Below are 22,703 nucleotides of genomic sequence, written 5' to 3'. Positions count from 1 at the left end.
TATTTTTTAACGCAGTACTCTTTACTCAAGCTCTGAAGTAGCGCTAACCCGTTGCACATTACATTCGATTGCGCTCAAGCGAACTTGTTTACTTTCAACTGGTAATACACTTACTATTTTCATTGTGAGAAATAACCCATATTTCTTGCGCGCTACAGTTAGGGCACCACTCATAATCTAGCCCTAAATGTGAGTGTGTGTGAAATCTGATGATCTGAGCAGAGTAAAGCTGGTCTCAAGGGGAGTAAGATACAGGCGAAGTTAAAGGGAAAGTCAAATCAAAATTAAACTTTCACAATTCAGATAGGGCGTGCAATTTGAAACAACTTTCCAATTTACTTTTATCATCAAATTTGCTTTGTTCCCTTTGAATTCTTTTTTGAAAGCTAAACCTAGGTAGGCTCATATGCTAATTTCTAAGCCCTCTCTTGAAAGAGGCCTTTTATCTCAGTGCCTCTTGACAGTTTTTAGCAGTTAGACACTGCTAGTTCATGTGTACCATATAGATAACATTGTCCACACTCCTGTGGAGTTATTTATGAGTCTGCACTGATAGGCTAAAATGCAGGTCTGTCAAAAGCATTGAGATAAGGGGGCATTCTGCAGAGGCTTAGATACAAGATAATCACAGAGGTAAAAAGTGTATTAATAAAACTGTTGGTGATGCAAAACTGGAGAATGGATAATAAATAGATTATCTATCTTTGTAAACAATTTCTTGTGAACTTTAGGTGGTCCCTGGTTTTACTTAGTGAATCTGGGACGTGAATGTAAGACAGAGGAACAGAGTTCCATAATAAGTACTAAAGTGCGGGACAGCTTTAAAGAAATATTAAACAATTTCAAATTCTAATATAAAATGTATCATTATGTCTAGTGAATAAAAAAAACATTTTCAATATACTTTAATTATTTATTTTACCCTCTTTTTTTTTACTGTAATTTAACTGAACTTGTAATGGCTGGTTATTTAATGTGCGCCCATAAACAGGTAAATTTGCCCCTTTACGGCTGCATGTCAATATGGCGCCCCACTCATAATCTTGCCACAGTGCGCAATTTCCAAAATTACACTGAATTAAAGATACATTCTTGTTGCTCAATTAACCAAAGAGTACAACAAATTAATTATTATCTGTCATATATACTAACGTGTTTATCAATATTTATTTGGTTGAATATGTCTTAAAGGGACATTGTACTGTAACCTAATATGTTCTTAATCATTCATTTTACCTGCTGGAGTGTTTTAATTATTTACAAATAGACCTAATACATTTATTTTTTCACTTGAAATAGATGATTTTGCCTGTTGAAAACACCCCTTACATTGACAATTTCAGTGCTGCAGTATTGGTTATAGAAAAGCTATGCAAACAAAAGACGCTAGCCCATATTTTCAGCTGAGTAAATTGTCCCTCTAAGATTTATGGCCAATTCTAGTTTTTTTCAGGTTAAGGGTCACAATGTATTTTATCCATTTGCAAAATCTATTCTAATATATTGTGTCTTTTTTATTATTGCATTAATATGCCAGCTGCTTGCCTGGGTACATTGTCCCTTTAATTCTGCTCCTCGCTGCAACCTGCACTAAATATATTACAGAAGTTTTATCCCTCAGTTACTATATAAACCCTGTTCACTCCCTCCCGTTCACATGTGTGATAGTTACAGATATCTCTGCCAGACTTATGTAGCACTCCCTAGAATTTCCCATGTGAAATGGGCCATTTAGGGAAATTCAAGAGTGAAGACGCTGCCTAAAATATATGAATTGCAAGAGGGCAGATATGTTTCTGGTAGAAGAAAGGAATCAGTGTAAATGCTAACTAATGAAAAGCTTTATTGTTTACTTTAACTACACATAATACAATACACAATTAACAGCAGTCTAAGACAAAATCACTCACTAAATTAGTCAATTATACATTTATTACAAAGACCTTGTGAGTCTCTGTATGGTTATGTTGACAAACTTTGCAACATCTGGTTCAGTGAACAATGGTGCCTGGATTGACTATGTATGTTTGCACATATTTTTTTCTTTCATGATTTAGGTAAAACATATAATTTTAAAGGGATATTAAACTCATTTTTTTTTCTTTCCTGATTCAGATAGAGCATGCAATTTTAAGCAACTTTCTAATTTACTCCTATTTTTCTTAATTATCTTTCTATCTTTATTTGAAAAAGCAAGAATGTAAGTTTACGAGCCGGCCCATTTTTGGTTCAGCACCTAGGTTGCACTTGCTGATTGGTGGCTAAATGTAGCCACCAATCAGCAATCGCTATCCAGGGTTACTGAACCAAAAAATGGGCCGGTTCCTTAGCTTAAATACCTACTTTTTCAAATAAAGATAGAAAGAGAGCGAAGCAAAATTAACAATAGGAGTAAATTAGAAAGTTGCATGCTTTATCTGAATCACAAAATAAAAAAATTGGGTTTAGTATCCCTTTAAACAACTTTCCAGTTTACTTCTAATATCAAATTTGCTTCATTCTCTTGTATGCTTTGTTGAAGGAGCAGCAATGCACTACTGGTTTCTAACTTAACATATGGATGAACCAATGACAATGGGTATATATATATGCAGTCACTAATAAGAAGCTAAAACCTAGGTTCTTTGCTGCTCCTGAACTTTCCTAAAAAAAACTTTCAGCAAAAGATAACAAGAGAAGGAAGTTAATTAAATAATTGAAGTAGATTGGAAGGTTATTTAAAATTCTATGCTTTGTCTAAATCAATAATGTCTAATTATGACTTTACTGTCCCTTTAAAGTGATAGTAATCACCTTGTAATTAGAAGACATGTCTTTTGCTATTACATTTTTTGAAAAATACATTGTTTACTGCATCTGTTTTTCAATAGCCAGACTCCGCTCACCACATGCTTTATTTGGAGGAGCCAATCTGAGCTTGAGCAAATGACAAATCTAATCGCAGTCATATTGTTAGTATAAAATGCATTGTTTTGCAGTTGCTATCAGTTAAAGTCAATTAGGGAAAGATATATTTAGCAGGGTTAGACTTAAGGGGATATGAAATCCCAACATTTTCTTTCAGGATTCAGATGGAACATACAATTTTAAACAACTTTCCAATTTTACTTTTATTATAAAATTTGCTTCATTCTGTTGGAATCATTTGTTGAAGTAGTAGCAATGCACTACTAGAAACTGGCTGAATGATAAGAGGTATATATGTGCAGCCACCAATCAGCAGCTAGCTCTCAGCTCCTGAGCCTACCTGGGTGTGTTTTTCAACAAAGGATACCAAGAAAACAAATCAAATTTGATCATATAAGTAAATTGTGAAGTGGTTTAAAATTGTATACTCAGTCTAAATGAATTATGAAAGACATTTTCTTTCATACAGGTGGTGAGAGTCCACTATCCATTACTCCTGGGAATTACTCTTCCCTGCCATTAATAGGAGGCAAAGATTCCCAAACCCCAAAAGCTCTATAAAACCCCTCCAACCTCACTGGCAACTCAGTCTTGTCTTTGCCTCCACTGGAGGAAGGTAAAGGAAGAAGATTTGCATTTTATTCTTCAGTGAGAAGCGTTCTCGGATTGAGTTGAGGCCCATTTCCCCTCAAAGTGAAGTTATTGATGGGGGGATGTATTTGGAGTTTGGGTGATGGCATATTTTTTACCTTTTGAGAATTAGTCACAAGCCTTCCTTCGCAGGAACTTGTCCTTTGTCTCGTCCTGTTGGGTCGTCTATATAATCTAATTCAGATCCTCTCCTATTATGTTTCAGCACTGGTTTGGCTTCCTACTGGTTTCCTCCAGTTTTTATTATTTGGCACCCTATAAGCCTCTTTGGCTGTATTAATATGTATTTGTGTATATATATATATATATATATATATATATATATATATATATATATATATATAAATATATATATATATATATGTATATACAGTGGGGCAAAAAAGTATTTAGTCAGCCACCAATTGTGCAAGTTCTCCCACTTAAGAAGATGAGAGAGGCCTGTAATTTTCATCATAGGTATACCTTAACTATGAGAGACAAAATGTGGAAACAAATCCAGACAATCACATTGTCTGATTTGGAAAGAATTTATTTGCATATTATGGTGGAAAATAAGTATTTGGTCACCTACAAACAAGCAAGATTTCTGGCTCTCACAGACCTGTATCTTCTTCTTTAAGAGGCTCCTCTGTCCTCCACTCATTACCTGTATTAATGGCACCTGCTTGAACTTGTTATCAGTGTAAAAGACACCTGTCCACAACCTCAAACCGTCACACTCCAAACTCCACTATGGTGAAGACCAAAGAGCTGTCGAAGGACACCAGAATCAAAATTGTAGACCTGCACCAGGCTGGGAAGACTGAATCTGCAATAGGCAAGCAGCTTGGTGGGAAGAAATCAACTGTGGGAGCAATAATTTGAAAATGAAAGACATACAAGACCACCGATAATCTCCCTCGATCTGGGGCTCCACGCAAGATCTCACCCTGTGGGGTCAAAATGATCACAAGAACGGTGAGCAAACATCCCAGAACCACAGAGGGGGACCTAGTGAATGACCTGCAGAGAACTGGGACCAACGTAACAAAGGCTACCATCAGTAACACACTACGCCGCCAGGGACTCAGATCCTGCAGTGCCAGACGTGTCCCTCTGCTTAAGCCAGTACATGTCCGGGCCCATCTGAAGTATGCTAGAGAGCATTTGGATGATCCAGAAGCGGATTGGGAGAATGTCATATGGTCAGATGAAACCAAAGTAGAACTGTTTGGTAGAAACACAACTTGTGTTTGGAGGAGAGAGAATGCTGAGTTGCAACCAAAGAACACCATACCTACTGTGAAGCATGGGGGTGGCAACATCGTGCTTTGGGGCTGTTTCTCTGCAAAGGGAACTGGATGACTGATCCATGTACATGAAAGAATGAATGAGGCCATGTATCATGAGATTTTGAGTGCAAACCTCCTTCTATCAGCAAGGGCATTGAAGATGAAACGTGGCTGGGTCTTTCAGCATGACAATGATCCCAAACACACCACCCGGGCAACGAAGGAGTGGCTTCGTAAGAAGCATTTCAAGGTCCTGGAGTGGCCTAACCAGTCTTCAGATCTCAACCCCATAGAAAACCTTTGGAGGGAGTTGAAAGTCCGTGTTGCCCAGTGACAGCCCCAAAACATCACTGCTCTAGAGGAGATCTGCATGCAGGAATGGGCCAACATACCAGCAACAGTGTGTGACAACCTTGTGAAGACTTACAGAAAACGTTTGACCTCTGTCATTGCCAACAAAGGATATATAACAAAGTATTGAGATGAACTTTTGATATTGACCAAATACTTATTTTCCACCATAATATGCAAATAAATTCTTTCCAAATCAGACAATGTGATTGTCTGGATTTGTTTCCACATTTTGTCTCTCATAGTTGAGGTATACATATGATGAAAATTACAGGCCTCTCTCATCTTCTTAAGTGGGAGAACTTGCACAATTGGTGGCTGACTAAATACTTTTTTGCCCCACTGTATATATATATATAGCAAGAAAAGAATGAAGGATTCCATGCATCCAAATGATATAAAAATTCCAAGCTTTATTATTCAAAGTTTGCCAAGATAAAAAACCCTGGGCAACAGAGTCTCCATATAAGAAAAAAAAATATATAAACACAGCCTAACATGTTTCAGCCAGTCTGGCCGTAATCAGACATATCCCTCCTTCTTAGAGGGTGTGCTTTTATAGGGCAACACTCCGCCCACATTTTAAAAAAAACACAATTAATTTCCATTTACCTTTACACTACCAGTGAACTTTTTTTCTAAATACCTTTATAGCATACCATGTGTAGATATTATATATATATATATATATATATATATATATATATATATATATATATATATATATATATATATATATATATATATAAAATAAACAGATAGAGTCCAGCACTTAATGAACTGCTTTAACCTGGCTGTGTGCTCGTTACAATGGGCTATCAGCAAAAACCCAAACAGATACAGTCCATATGTAGAAAGTAACAGCACCACTGCATCAATTTTCTTAAAGGTGAATTATTTCTTTATTGGAGATATCACAACAATAAAACAGCGACGTTTCGGACCTACATGGTCCTTAATCATGCATAGTTAAAACACAGTAAAACACACATTTAAAAAGGGTGGTATGACCAATCAGATTTCAGCTCACATTCTTAATTGAATTAACCCATGCCTATCCAGGCAAGATAATATACATATTACTTTTTCTATTGGTGGGTAACAGAGAACTTAAACTAAAACAAAAAGAAGTTTGGTGGATCAAGAAATTGAATACATTGTACCCTTATGGTCTGAATAGGGACTACGATCTGTATTTGTTTTTATAAATTTTGATAGGGTGTTATTCAATATGGTACCACTAGAGGCCACCAATAGAAAAAGTAATATGTATATTATCTTGCCTGGATAGGCATGGGTTAATTCAATTAAGAATGTGAGCTGAAATCTGATTGGTCATACCACCCTTTTTAAATGTGTGTTTTACTGTGTTTTAACTATGCATGATTAAGGACCATGTAGGTCCGAAACGTCGCTGTTTTATTGTTGTGATATCTCCAATAAAGAAATAATTCACCTTTAAGAAAATTGATGCAGTGGTGCTGTTACTTTCTACATATGGACTATATATATATATATATATATATATATATATATATATATATATATATATATATATATATATATATATATATATATATATATATATATATATATATATATATATATATAAATAAACGCATTTGTTTAAGCTTATTAATCATCAAAAGTGAACAAAAGGAGTAAGGGGGGATATTTTACAAGAATATACACACATTAGTCATTTTAAAACAAACAATAAGTTAAATACCCAGTATAGATACTAATGAATTAGTATAGATACTAATGAATGCTCTGCATATATGCTTCACAAATACTGCACAGATACTCTATGTGCAGTTTATAGTATATGTATTATTTCATGTGTGTTGTTAAAGATATATTCATTAGGGCAATAATCATTCTATTTTTCTGGATGTGTTTTAATTAAAGAAAGGTATTGATAAAATACCTCCCACTATAATGAATTTAATACTAGATGTATAACACTTAGTAGTTACAATAATGCATATGTTGTATATAGTATATTACACTCCCTGTTTATTAACAGTGTGTTTATTCCCAATAATTTATTACATCAAATTGGGAATTAAATCCTTCCGGAACCAATGTTTTTAATTTATGGATCCAGTAGATTTCCTGTCTCTCAAGTATTTTTAGTTTACTGCCACCTCTTCGTGGCATGCGAACTGCTTCAATCGCATTCCACTTGAATGTTTAAACATTTTTACTGTGTATCTCAATAAAATGTCTTGAGAGTGCTGAGCAATGTATGTCATTAGAAATATACCCTAGATGTTCCTTAATCCTCGTACGTATGTCCCTAGTGGTTAGTTCAACATACTGTTGTTTATGCTCTGAGCATTCAACCAAATAGATGACAAATGTGGAGGAACATTTTACACATCCTCTAATGGTAAATGTTTAATTTGTTACATAGGATCTAAAGCCATCCCCTTGTTTCAAATATACACATGATTTACAACGAGATTTACTACATTTATAAGTGCCCACAACATTAAAAGGATGCTAACCCCTCATTTTTTCTTTCATGATTCAGATAGAGCATGCAATTTTAAGCAACTTTCTAATTTACTCCTATTATCAATTTTTCTTCGTTCTCATGTTATCTTGATTTGAAAAAGCAGTAATAAAAGGTTAGGAGCCGGCCCATTTTTTAGTTCAGCACCTTGGTAGAGCTGCTGATTGGTTTGCTACATTTAGCCACAAATCAGCAAGTGCTACCCATGTGCTGAACAAAAAATGGTCTGGCTCTAAAGCTTACAGTACTGCTTTTTCAAATCAAGATAGCAAGAGAACAAAGAAAAATTGATAATAGGAGTAAATTAGAAAGGTGCTTAAAGGGACATGAAACCCAATTTTTTTCTTTTGTGATTTAGAAAGAGCATGTCATTTTAAACAACTTTCTAATTTACTTCTATTATCTAATTTGCTTAATTCTCTTGATATCACTTGCTGAAAAGCATATCTAGATATGCTCAAAAGCTGCTGATTGGTTGCTGCACATAGAGGCCTTGTGTGATTGGCTCATACATGTGTATTGCTATTTCTTAAACAAAGGATATCTAAAGAATTGAGCAAATTAGATAATAGAAGTCAATTGGAAAGTTGTTTAAAATTGCATGCCCTATCTGAATCATGAAAGTTTAATTTTGACTTGACTGTTCCTTTAAAATCTCATGCTCTATCTGAATCATGAAATAAAAAAAATTGGGTTTAGTATCCCTTTAAGCCATGAACTGCAGGTACTTAGGTCAGGAAGCATGCTTGGTGAAAGCATATTACCAATTGTCAGGTATCTAGAATATATGAAGTTGCAACCATTTTCCACTACATGTTTCAGAGTATCATCTCCATACAATATGGGCATGTATTTTTTGATTATGTTGCAGACTTCTGAAAATTGGTTTGAATATTTTGTAACAAATTGTAGACCCTTATGTTCCTGTCTCTGTTTGCCTTTACCAAGAATTTGCTCCCTATCCAAAGAAACAACCTCTTTTGATAATTTTCAACCATATTCTTATTATAGCCTCTCTCTTCAAAGCGTACAATAAAATCTTTAGATTCCCTTACAAAATCTGAGTCTAAGTTAAAATTCCTTCTAGCTCTAAGGAGCTGCCCTTTCACAATACCTTTATACATATATTGTGGATGGTTGCTATGTGCATGTAGGAGGCAGTTACCTGCAATAGGTTTACGGTGCAACAAGGTATTAACTTTTATGTGACAATTATGGGTGAATTCAATGCCCTTATTATTTGTATTAAGATATTCTACAAAGTATTGTATAGACACTTCATCCCCATGCCAGATAAATAAGAGATCATTAATTAACCTTCTGTAAAAATAAATATGATCTATGAAGGGCTTCTCATCCGCAAAGACGTGGAACAGCTCCCACCAACCCATAAATAGGTTGGCGTATAAAGGCGCAAATTTGGCCCCCATGGCTGTTCCATGCCTTTGCCTTTTAAAATTACTTATGTGTGTATATTCTTGTAAAATATCCCCCCTTTCTCCTTTTGTTCACCTTTGATGATTAATAAGATATATATAATATCTACACATGGTATGCTATAAGGTATTTAGAACATTTTCACTGGTAGTGTAAAGGTAAATGGAAATTAATTGTGTTTTTTTAAAAATGGGGGCGGAGTGTTGCCCTATAAAAGCACACCCTCTAAGAAGGAGGGATATGTCTATGATTACGGCCAGACTGGCCGAAACATGTTAGGCTGTGTTTATATATTTTTTCTTTATCTGGAGACTCTGTTACCCAGGGTTTTTTACCTTGGCAAACTTTGAACAATAAAGCTTGGAATTTTTACATCATTTGGACGCCTGGAATCCTTCATTCTTTTCTTGATATTATCTGTAGCCTGGGGGGCTCCATTCCTCTACCGGAGCGTCCTGTGATGTCATTTTCCTGGGACCAGGAAGTCATGTGACCGGACAGTTCTGTTGGCCTTGTTCCGCGGTTGTGGAGTGGATGGCTAAAGACGCACACAGGAGAAGCTAAGTTTTCCATGGAAGGGAACGCTGGAGATTGAACGCTGAGGACAGGATCATTCTATTCAGGGTATGCAGATATGGACCCGAAGAAGTGAGTAGATGATTTGACCTGCCTATAAAGTTCACGCTTCCTGTATGCTGTTGCCTCCATGTTGCCTACTACATGTCTGTCGCTTTTATAGCTGCTTGCTAACATTGACTGTGCACAACGCTTTATCAGCTTATTAGTAGCATTACCTCTCCTCCGGCTATAGACTATTTAATGTCTTACAGAGAACCTACTGATAGCACTCCTGAACTGTTATATATATATATATATATATCCTTGTATACGCACTGAGGTTTTACGTGCGTATATTTTTAAATGCACGCCGAGTTTTTGGCATGTGTACATTTTTTTAACACATGCTAGCTTTCAACTTTGTGTACCTCGGCATGTAGCATAGGTAGTTTAGGCGTGCTTTTTTGTAGCTCCCTCTCTTCTTTAGTGCAATATCTGGATGTCGGGTGTCCTGAGTCCTACCACCTAATTTGTTTTTCCCCTTTTGTAAATTTTTAAGAGCTACTTTTGAAGTGTGAATGTTTTTCCCTTTCTTCAATTGCTCTTTTAATGGGGATATTACCATTTAACTGTATGTTTATTTTTTTCTGCATTTAACTTCTTTATTTGTTTTTTTGCAGCAATGGAGCCTTCTAATTCTGCCACTAAATATGCATTGGAAGCTGTGTCATCTGTACACTTTCCTACCAGTGTTAAATGTTTGTCTTGTAAAAAGACTGAGGTTTTATCTCCAGAATTATGCAATAAATGTATTATTGTTTTAAAGAATTCTGACCAGTCTATTGCTGCTCTTGCTTTTAAAGGTGTTACTGCTCCTTCTGTTTGTTCTTTACAGGAGAGTTCTTCAGATTTTGCTCCTGGAGTTAAGAACTTTATTCACTCTACAGTGTCTGAAATGTTGTTAGCCATGCCTCCTTCAAGTAAGCTTAAAAGGTCATTTCAGAATTTACCTTCTACTAGTTCTAAGCCTGCTGAGGTTAATGTTTCTAGTTATGAAGCTGATAAGTCCTCAGAGTAAGAGTTTTTTTCTGATAATCATGAATCAGAATCATCACCTTTTTTTATTTAAAATTGAACATATTTTTTTCTTAGTTTAGATGTTTAAGATCCTAAATTAGATGGAGATCAATCTGTTAATCATATAGATAATATTTTAAACCTATGGTTAAATCTCCTGAGGTGTTTCCTATCCTTGATACAGTCTCTGAGATAGTTTCTAGGGCAGGGGTGCCCAATAGGTAGATCGGGATCTACCAGTAGATCTCGAAGGCGCTGCTGGTAGATCACGGCTGACGTGATCAAAATGATTTGGTCAAGTTACGCAATCTCAACATTGGGGCATGAGTAGAGTATGGTTGCTAGGGATACCGCTTTATCGACCGCACTGTTTGAAGGGGCAGGTCATTAAACGGTCTGATGGTCGGACACAAAAAGTGTTACAGGATTGGATCTTGAGTGACATTGATTTCAACCAATTAATGTAGATGATTTTTAACGACAACACAATTGGTCTATCAAAAGCATGGTTGAGTGAGTACCATCCCAATGGATAATGGCGGTATAGTATAGATAGGAGGGTAAGCATCAATAGATAGAAAAAGTAAAGGTGGAGGCTGCTGTGCTATGCTAAAGGAACAAGTCTGATTGACGCCTGGCAAATTAACGTGTTGACCCAGTAAGAAATGGTCTGTATGGCGCGCTATTGAAATTTATTTGTGTAAGCCTGACTGAGTCATATCAGGCCAAGCCCGTGGCGCAAAGTAAAGGGGGTCAGTGGCATTATTTTGAATGCAGTGTTTGGTAACATCGCACAAGGGGTAGCTTTTGTTAACCCGAATTAAAATCAGTGCTACTTTTGTCGTCAGGATTAATCTGTTGTATCTTTATGCTTTTGCACATCCATGTGTTGCTAAATCATGCAACATTAAAGGGATATGGAACACACATTTTTTTTCATGATTCAGATATAGAACATGCAACTTTCTAATTTATTCCTATAATCAATTTTTTTTCATTCTCTTGGTATCTTTATTTGAAAAAGCCGGAATGTAAGCTTAGGAGCTGGCCCATTTTTAGTGGGTAGATCTCGTTGAGCTGGTTATTTGAAAAGTAGATCCCAACACAAAAAAGTGTGGTCACCCCTGCTCTGGGGAATGGGCTAAACCAGGTATTCCTTTTAATCCTTCTGCAAGGTTTAAGAAAATGTATCCTTCTAACATTGAGTTTTGTTCCCAAAGTGGATGGGGCCATTTCTACTTTAGCTAAACATACTACTATTCCTTTGGAAGATGGCTCTTCTTTTAAAGACCCTTTAGATAGGAAGTTACTGTCCTTCCATAGGAGGGCTTTCAGCAAGCAGGATATCTTTTTAGACCAGCAGTTTCTCTTGCTGAGGTGGCTGCTGCTTCTTCCTTTTGATTAAAAAGTCTTTCTGAGCAATTTTTTGAAGAATCTGCTAGTGGAGATTTTTTTTAAAACATTTTGGAGTTGCTTAAGTGTGCTAATGCTTTCATTTGTGATGCTGTTTTTACATCATTAACATGAATACTAGAAGTATGTCTTTGGCAGTACTTTCTAGAAGGGCTTTATGGTTAAAACCTTGGTCTGATGATATGGTTTCTAAATCCAAACTTTTATCTCTTTTTTTTTCAGGGAAATTTTGATTGGTCCTGGTTTGGATTCTATTATGTTTACTGTGACTGGAGGTAAAGGAGCTTGTCTTCCTCAGGACAAGAAAGCCAAAGGTAAATTTTAAGGTCATAATCGTTTTTGTGTCTTTCATCAGAACAGGGCACAGAAATCTGATTCCTCCACTCAGAAACAAGCTTCCTCAGTCTGGAGACCAAGTTGGAACTGGTACAAGTCAAAGCAGCCCACAAAATCTACTCCCTCATCCAAATCTGGAATCTGTTGGCACTCTACAAATACCTGATAATAATAATAAAGGTACGGCTCCCAATCTAGAAGCTCTGGTAGGGGGCAGGCTACACCTTTTCAGGAAGCTTGGTTTCAGTCTATTTAGGATCCCTGGGTTCTAAATATAGTCTCTTAGGTTTATCGAATATTTTTCAAAACAAGGCCTTCCAGGGGAAGGTTTTTTTTCTGTAAAATGTTCAGAGAAATCCTGTGAAGGCTCAGGCCTTTTTTTACAGTTAATTTCGGATCTAGAATCTATGGGAGTGATTGTTCCTGTTCTGTTGTTGGAACAGAGAATGGGGTTTTACTCCAACCTCTTAATTGTTCCAAAGAAGGAGGGAACTTTCAGATCAGTTCTGGATCTAAAAGCTCTGAACACATTTCTCAGAGTACCTACTTTTAAAATGAAGACAATTTAGTCTATTTTACCTTTTGTTCAGCAAGGTGAGTTTATGTCTACAATAGATTTTTAAATGATGCATTGCTTACCTTCATATTCATATTCACAGGGAACATTATCAGTTTCTAAATTTGCCTTTCTGGTCAAGCATTTTTTAGTTTGTTGCTCTAGTATTTAGTCTTGCTACAGCTCCCAGAATATTCTCAAAGGTTCTGGGTTCCCTTTTGTCTGTGATTAGAACTCAGGGTATTGGTGTGTTTGCTTACCTTGACAATATCTTGTTTCAAGCTCCATATTTTCATTTAACAGAATCTCACACCAGCAGACTGTTGTTGTTCCTTCAACAACATGGTCGGAAAGTCATTTTTCCAAAGAGTTCATTGGTTCCTTAGACAAAGGTTGTTTTTTTGGGGGTTTCAAATAGATTCAGTTTCCATAAAACTTTCATAGACAGTTTAAAGAAGTTTGAAGCTAGTGTCCACTTGTGTAAACTTTCAGTCTCTTTCTTTTCCATCTGTGGCTCTTTGTATGGAGGTGTTAGGTCTCATGATTGTGTCTTCAGATGCTATTCCATTTGCTTGTTTCCACATGAGGACTCTTCAGCTTTGTATGCTTCGGTAATGGTGCAGGAATCATACTCCGCTATGTCAAAGGATTCATCTAGATTTCAGAACAAGACAGTCTCTGTCTTGATGACTGAATCATCAGCTTATTATGCAGGGGTCTTCTTTTGTTCTTTGTACTTGGACTGTGATGGTTACCAAAAAAATGTTCTAGAACTCAATTTTTAGAGCCCTTCAGAGTTGGCCTCTGTTGAAAAGGGAGTCTTTTCTCTTTTTCCAGTGAGACAATGTTACAGCAGTGGCCTATGTCGATCATCAGGGGGGAACTCACAGTTTCCCGGCCATGAAGTAAGTATCTCCTGGGCAGAAGTCAATTGTTTTCTAATTTCTGCTGTTCATTTTCCAGGAGTGGACAATTGGTTAGCGGATTTTCTCAGTCGTCTGTCCCTGCTTCCAGGAGAATAGTCTCTCCATCCGAATATTTTGAATCAGATCGTGAATCTTTGGGGCCTTCCAGAGATAGTGTTGATGGCCTCTAGGTTTAACCCCAAACTTCCTATGTACTATGCGGTGCGAGGTCCAAGGATCATCAAGCAGTGTTTGTGGATGCTCTGGTGGCTCCACGATCATTTCAACTAGCCTATGTTTTTCCAATTCTGGTTCTTCCTCCCAGAGTGATTGCCAGAATCAGGCAAGAGGAGGCATCAGTAATTTAGATTTCTTTGGCTTGATCTTTCAGAGTTTGGTATGCAGATCTGGTTTAGTTGTCCAGTCGTCATCCTTGGCCACTTCCTCTGCTTCCAGACTGTCTATCTCAAGGTCTGTTTTTCCACCCAGATCTCAAGTCTCTAAGCTTGATGGCATGGAAAATGAATGGTTAGTTCTTAGGCAGAGAGGATTTCTGGATTCTGTTATTGAGACTCTGATACAGGCCTGTAAGCATGTGACTAGGAAGATTTATCATAAGATCTGGAGGGCCTTTATTTCCAGGCATTATTTAAGAATTCCAAGGATTTTGCAGTTTTTGCAGGATGGTTTAGATAAGGATTTATCTGCAGTTCTTTGAAGGGTCATATTTCTGCTCTTTCAGTTTTGTTCCACAGGGAGATTGCTAATCTTCCTGACATTCATGGTTTTTATTCAGACTTTGGCTAGAATTAACCAAATTAACCTTGGAATCTAAATTTGATTTTGAAGATTTTGCAGGCTCCAACATTTGAGCCTATGCATAAGGTAGATATTAAGTTCCTTTCTTTTAAGGTTTTCTTTCTTTTGGCTATCTCTTCTGCTAGAAACATTTCTGTGTTATTCACTATTTTATGTAAATGGATTACTGCTCATTCTACAAGATCAGTTGCCACTTCTTTGGCTTTTACGGATGAGGCTTCACTTAACCAATTTTGCAAGGCAGCTACTTGGTCTTCTTTGCATACTTTTACTTAATTCTACCATTTTTATGTTTTTGCTTCTTCTGAAGCAGCCTTTGGTAGGAAAGTCCTTCAGGCAGTTGTATCAGGTTAATTTGTTTTTTGCCTGTCGATTAATTTTAATTACATTAAAAAAAGTGTATATTTTGCCTTGTTTTTTCCTTTGGGTTCTTTTAGGATTGTGAATTAGTTTTTTTCTGTTAAAAAAGATGTTCTTTATATCCAATTATCGATTGTGGACTCTCACCACCATGAAAGAAATTAATTTATCACGTAAGTTTTTTTGGGTTTCATATACATTTAGGAAGGCAGCAGGGTACATTTCAAGTTCTGAGAATTAGAAAATCCACAATTTTTAGAGATAAATTACATGAGAAGGAAACAAAAAAAAAAATGAAACCATATTAAGTTGTTACATTACGCATAACTAAACATTTTATATAAAAATCTCAAGGGGTTTACAGTTCCTTTAAGATACAAAATCCACACCTGAAATTGCATATCGTACATTATTCAGTGACTTTGTTTAGATACTGTTTAGCTTCTTTACTCATTTTAGCTAAAAAAAAAATGGTCTTACTGTAGACGCCAAGTCTTAAATTATCATCTTTCTGTGGAAGAATTCCATGTTGTATTTCCGTCTCTAAGTTTGTCCCACTAAACAAAGGAAATAAAATTATAAGCATTTACATAACATAAATGGGACAAATATATTTTATTTATTAGCAGAAGGATTCTGAAACATTTTATTGCACTAATAAAATGGTTGTATTTCTATTTAAGAATGCTGAAGCAATTGGCTGAAAAATAAATGGAAGTAAATTTGCACTGTTAGGACAATGCAGACGCAAAGTAAATTTGGTTAATAATATTGGTGAAAAAGTGATGTACTGTCATATTTTGTTAGCATAGCATAAATTGTAATTTAAAGGGCCATTAGGGATAAAATTCAGCTAAAGTAACACTCTGGAGCTGCAGAGGACTGCTTGTAATTTTAGCACTAGCGGCCCTGTACCACTTAGGCGCTATAGATTACTGCGGTTGACCTAATTAATCAGCAGTTTTCACTTGGGAACAGCAGTTATCTGCAGCTCCTGATAGAAACAGGGTTACTAGAACTACAATTAGAAGCAGTCCTCTGCAACTCCAGAGCAGCACTTTAAATATGTGTTTAACCACATTTATCTGGATTAAACACGTAGATTTACAGGGTCGGCTACAATAAATTCCATGCTCTAACAAATCAGAGCACGTCATATTGCACTATAATGGCCATTTAAGATACAGGCATCTAATATCTAATGCCTGTTTCTTTATGTGCAGAATGACTGTTCCCTTGATATTTGTTCTACCATTCAAATGTTTCTAAAGACTGAATGTAAACATTTAAAAATCCATAGTAACAGTTGAAAACAAGATTCAAATCTGTGAACGTCAAACATTTCAAAGTTGATATTTATAGATTGCATTTGATGTTTAAATGTTAAACTTGAAAATAGGGACAATTGGCATTTATTTGCAAGTAACAAACTGTGAATTTCAGCATCTGATATTTGTTTATGACAAATGAAGCCGGAATGAGTTATCTTTAAGAAATGTGTAGAAACATTTCTCTAACCCAGGGGCGGAACTACCATTGTGCAGCAGGTGCAGTGACACTAGGGCCCAAATGCTTGGGGGGCCCATAGCAGTCAGTCATGTGTACAATCCTAATGTAGAGGATCCCTTTATTAGTGCTGGTTGCAGGTACATCTATCTATCTATCTATCTATCTATCTATCTATCTATCTATCTATCTATCTATTTCAGTCTATCTATCTATCTATCTACAGTATGTCTGTCTATTTCAGTCTATCTAACTATATCTCAGTATATCTCTATCTATCTATCTATCTATCTATCTATCTATCTATTTCAGTCTATCTATATATCTATCTATCTGTCAATTTCAGTCTCTCTCTCTCTCTCTATCTATCTATCTACCTATCTATCTTTCTATGTCTGTCTATCTCAGTCTATCTCTATCTATCTATCTATCTATCTATCTATCTATCTATCTATCTATCTATCTATCTACAGTATGTATGTCTATCTCAGTCTATCTAACAATATCTCAGTATATCTCTATCTATCTATCTATTTATCTATCTATCTATCTATCTATCTATCTGTCTGTCTGTCTGTCTATTTCAGTCTATGGCCTCTAGTTATCAAGCTGTCAACCACAAATACGGTGGAATTCCGCAGCGTATTTGTGGCGAGGCTGATTCGCTGTAGTTATCAAGCCCTACAGCCCGGCAAAAGTAGAATATAGTAACGTAACATATGATCCGCCGGACTCTCACTATTCCGGGCCAGCGTACCTGGTTTTCAATCCTTGAAGGCGGCGGATCCCATAGGAATCAATGGGAGTCTGACAGCAGCGAGAGCTCATGTTCACTGCTGCCCGATATCCCATTGATTCCTATGGGAAGTGTCTGCACCTAACACCCTAACATGTACCCCAAGTCTAAACACCCCTAATCTGCGCCCCCTACACCGCCGCCACCTACTTTATACTTATTAACCCCTAAACCGCCGCCCCGCCACCGCCGCCACCTACATTATACTTATTAACCCCTAAACCGCCGCTCCCAGACCCTGCCGCCACTATAATAAATATATGAACCCCTAAGCCGCCGCTCACGAACCGCACCCCCACCTACATTATACCTATTAACCCCTAATCTGCTGCCCCCTAAACCGCCGCACCCGGAGCCCTCCGCCACCTACATTACATTTATTAACCCTTATCCTGCCCCCCTACACCGCCGCGACCTACATTACATTGATTTACTCCTAATCTACCCCCCCTACACCGCCGCCACTATATTAAATGAATTAACCCCTAAACCTAAGTCTAACCCTAATACCCCCCTAACTTAAATATTATTTAAATTAATCTAAATAAATATTCCTATAATTAAATAAATTATTCCTCTTTAAAACTAAATACTTACCTGTAAAATAAACCCTAAGATAGCTACAATATAATTAATAATTACATTGTAGCTATTTTAGGGTTTATTTTTATTTTACAGGCAACTTTGTATTTATTTTAACTAGGTACAATAGCTATTAAATAGTTATTAACTATTTAATAGCTACCTAGCTAAAATAATTACAAAATTACCTGTAAAATAAATCCTAACCTAAGTTACAATTACACCTAACACTACACTATCATTAAATAAATTAAATTAATAAACTACAATTACCTAACATTAAATAAAATTAACTAAAAATAACTAAAATTAACTAAAAATAAAGCACAAAAAAAATCTAAATTACAGAAAATAAAAAAAAGTTACAAGAATTTTAAACTAATTACACCTAATCTAAGCCCCCTAATAACCCCCCAAAAAAATAATAAAATTCCCTACCCTAAACTAAATTACAAATAGTCCTTAAAAGGGCCTTTTGCGGGGCATTGCCCCAAAGTAATCAGCTCTTTCACCTGTAAAAAAAAGAAATACAATACCCCCCCCAACATTACAACCCAACACCCACACACCCCTACTCTAAAATCCCCCGATCCCTCCTTAAAAAAACCTAACACTACCCCCTTGAAGATCACCCTACCTTGAGCCGTCTTCACCCAGCCGGGCACAAGCAGTTATCCGATCCATCCACAAGTCTTCATTGAATCCGGGCAGAAGAGGCCCTCCAAGCAACAGATGTCTTCATCCAAGCGGCATCTTCTATCTTCAATCAACCGGAGCGGAGCCATCTTGAATCTAGCCGACGGGGAGCCATCCTCTTCTTCCGATATCCTAACACTGAATGAAGGTTCCTTTAAATGACGTCATCCAAGATGGCGTCCCTCGAATTCCGATTGGCTGATAGGATTCTATCAGCCAATCGGAATTAAGGTAGGAAAAATCCGATTGGCTGATGTAATCAGCCAATCAGATTGAAGTTCAATCCGATTGGCTGATTGGATCAGCCAATAGAATGCAGGGTTAGACTTAGGTTTAGGGGTTAATTCATTTAATATAGTTGCGCGGTTAAGGGGGGCAAGATTAGAGGTTAATCAATGTACTGTAGGTGGCGGCAGTGTAGGGGGGGCAGGATAGGGGTTAATAAATGTAATGTAGCTGGCGGAGGGCTCCAGGTGCGGCGGTTTAGGGGTTAAACATTTAATTTATTTGCGGCGGGGTCCGGGATAAGCAGGATAAGGGTTCATAACTTTATGTAGGTGGCGGCAGATTAGGGGTTAATAGGTATAATGTAGGTGGCGGTGGGGTTCGTGAGCGGCGGTTTAGGGGTTCATATATTTATTATAGTGGCGGCGGGGTCCGGGAGCGGCGGTTTAGGGGTTAATAAGTTTATTTAGTTGTGGCGGGGTCCGTGAGCGGCGGTTTAGGGGGTTAAACAGTATAGTATAGTGTTGGTGCTTAGTGCAGGGTAGCAAGAAAGCTGCGAAGAAGCCAATGAGCAGCGAGATCGATGACTGTCAGTTAACAACAGTCTGCTGCCCATCGCTCCGTACTTGGTGCGCGGCTTCTTGACAGCTTTCTTGATAACTTTGACGAACGTATTCAGGTCCGTGGCGGTGATGTTATGCAAGCGTATTGGGCCGGCGAATGCAGGTAAATACGGAGCATCATAACTAGAGGCCTATCTATCTATCTATCTGTCAATTTCACTCTCTCTCTCTTCTATCTATCTATCTATCTATCTTTCTATGTCTGTCTATCTCAGTCTATCTAACTATATCTCAGTCTATCTCTATCTATCTATCTATCTATCTATCTATCTAGCTATCTATTTCAGTCTATCTATGTCTATCTATCTCTCTTTTTTCTTTTTTTTCATTAGAATATAATTAAATTACAAATGGAGTGTAATATCATATCCATATCATGAAGACATAACATAATAGTAAACACTCCATAGATTCATAACAAATCTTAAACAAAATTCCATTAACATTTTATCTGTTGCATATACATTAGCAAACATTTCAGTAATATCTAAGGTTATTCTGCTTCTATTATCATATTCTTTTCATAGATATAGACTTAATCAATACAAAATAAAATTAAAATAATAATAAAAAATAAAAATTAGTTAAAGAGGAAAAAAAAAAAAAAGGACCAAAGGGGAATCTCTTCCTGTCTTTCTGGAACGCGAATGTGAATATGGTCTAGTGATCCATCTTAATTGTGGGCGGAGTGTAACCTGCCTTACAAAAAGGTTTAAAAATTTCCTTTTGTGTTCGTAGAGGTTGGACCTTAATGATTTCTGACCATTTTGTAAGGAAAGCTTTTCTTAGCTTTGGTAGCATTTAAAAGGACTTTATCATTACTAGGTGCTATAAGCCTGATGCAACGGCTACTTACTAAGCAGAGAAACGCGTTGCATGATAGGGGCATTATCACAAATGTCCCCTTTTCACTAAATGCTTATTGTTTTTAACTTGTTTTTAAAATAAATTGGTTTTTATCTTAAGCTAAGTTACAGCACCGTTATTTGTTTGCTGTAAAGCTCCCACTGTGTTCCTGTGTATCCTGCATCCTAAAGTTGGTCGGTTGCTGCTACCAGGAGAGTGTTACACCCTGAGTTATCAGTTTGCTGCTTCTACCACATTAGGGTGCTTTCCATAAATGTGAGTACCCATTTGGCTACACTATTATTATTATTTGGATCTGTTTCCATTGGTTGATCTGCACATGAGGCGCCCCTTCAAGTTTTCTGCTTTTTAGTACCCTCTGGAGTTTCCTGTGAGGAGGAGAGCAGCCACCTTCAACCCTTTTATTCCATGCGAAGATGTACAGGACTGCATAGTTGTTGCACGATATCTAAACTTGGGGACTATTGTAACATATTTTACTTTTTTGTATCACTATAACAATATTAACTGCACTCTAATATAGCGCCCCCTCTGTTCTGTTTTTATATGACTATGTATATTATTATTATAGCTTACTGTTGAGTTACCTTTGTCGGTGCCCCCCCCAAAAAATGTTTTGCATAAAGGCCCTCTGATGATTAGGTCTGCTACTGACAGAACATGTATTTAAATATTTCTTCAGTTTTACCTGAAATGTCTCCTAAATTCATGCAGTCTATTTTGAACAGCACGGTCAAGTAACTCTACTTTTGATCATTCTTTAACTTGAACCTGATGGCAAATAATATCTGCATTTTAATATTCTCATAAAGCTCGAAGTAATAATTAAAAAAAAATATTACATTTATTTTTATCTATTCTAAAACAAGCAAACGGAAAACTGCCTTTATCTTTGACACACACCTCTTTAAGTCAACTCAGTAATACAAACTGTCATTTTCCTCATGTCAATCTGTACAATAAACAGAACAGCAGCTGTCGTAATTACAGATGGCTGAGGATAATTTCAGGCTAAACCATTTGACAGCGTACATCAACCACAAATAAACATATAAATAAAACCATTGTTCCCTTGAACTTCCAACCACAAATTTAGGGTTAAGAACACCAAACAAACATTGTAGCAGTGTAATCTTGATTGACTGAGATTAGGTGAAACTAAAAACAAAACAAAACATTAAAGGGACAGTATACACCAATTTTCATATAACTGCATGTAATAGACACTACTATAAAGAATAAGATGCACAGATACTGATATAAAAATCCAGTATAAAACTGTTTAAAAACTTACTTGGAAGCTTCCAGTTTAGCTCTGTTGAAAAGGTAGGTGGAAAGCCCACTGCAAGTGGGAAATAAGACCCCCCCTTCTTTTGCATATGAAAATACCCTTTACACAAACAGGAGCAAGCTGGAGTAGGTATCTGTCGGTATTCTCCTAAAACATTGGGGCTTGGTTAGGAGTCTTAAAATGAGAGCAATGTTATTTAAAAATAAGCAAAACTATACATTAAAAAAAAAAAATAACTTTATGGGCTAAATAAATAGATCATCTACAAAACATTTATGCAAAGAAAAAACGAGCGTATAATGTCCCTTTAACCCACATGAAAAAGTACAAATAATATCCAAACCCTTACACAGCAGAAAAAGAGAAAGGGTTGTTGGCTCCACATGTCATGGAAGTCGCTCTCCGTCTGTATAATAACAAAGTAATTGAAAGCACATAAAAACCTGTTCCAGTCTCAGGGAATCTATGAAATCTATAGTATACTGTTTGGATTCTATGATTATCACGACCTGGCAAGATCTGGTATTATCACAAGGGACGGAGAGCGACTTCCATGACATGATGAGCCAAGAAGTGGTTTTAGCTACAGCATCTATGACCCTTGAACTTTTGCCCTTGAGCTTGGCCGCTGCTAATTGTCCCAGCCTGCGCTTTACAGCATGTCTAGTGCTGCCACTCTTGTGAGTATATTCTACTATAAGGGATTGCTGTTCGCCTGAGATGGTTCACACAATGTGGCGCCTTCTTTTGTCTTCCCTAGGGAGTCTATGAGTGTTTGTTGGGCTGGTTTCAAGAAGAAGTGCTGCCTGATTGGAACGTGGACTTATATTGAAGAATCAGGAACTTTTTTTTAGTATATCAAAGGCCAGATTACGAGTGGCACGCTAATAGTTACGTGCAAGCAAAAAGGGGTTAATTGCAGGTTTTTGAGCATCGGGTTAAAGGGACAGTA

General features: G+C 36.8%; 1 protein-coding gene across 1 annotated transcript in view; it reads right to left on the bottom strand.

The window, feature by feature from the left end:
- SGMS1 (sphingomyelin synthase 1) overlaps positions 1 to 21,886 on the bottom strand; it is a 226,229-nt gene extending 204,343 nt beyond the window's left edge. Inside the window, exons 1-2 of the mRNA XM_053692223.1 lie at positions 21,755 to 21,886; positions 15,646 to 15,722 (exon numbers count right to left, since the gene is read on the bottom strand). The gene's annotated coding sequence lies outside the window, so the exon portion shown is untranslated. The remainder of the gene's footprint in view (positions 1 to 15,645; positions 15,723 to 21,754) is intronic.
- Between the last annotated feature and the right edge of the window lie 817 nt (positions 21,887 to 22,703).

Source organism: Bombina bombina, chromosome 9, assembly GCF_027579735.1.
Source record: "Bombina bombina isolate aBomBom1 chromosome 9, aBomBom1.pri, whole genome shotgun sequence".
Taxonomy (NCBI): Eukaryota; Metazoa; Chordata; class Amphibia; order Anura; family Bombinatoridae; genus Bombina; species Bombina bombina.
The sequence above is the reverse complement of the archived record's forward strand: the minus strand, read 5'-3'. Positions and strand labels throughout refer to the sequence as shown.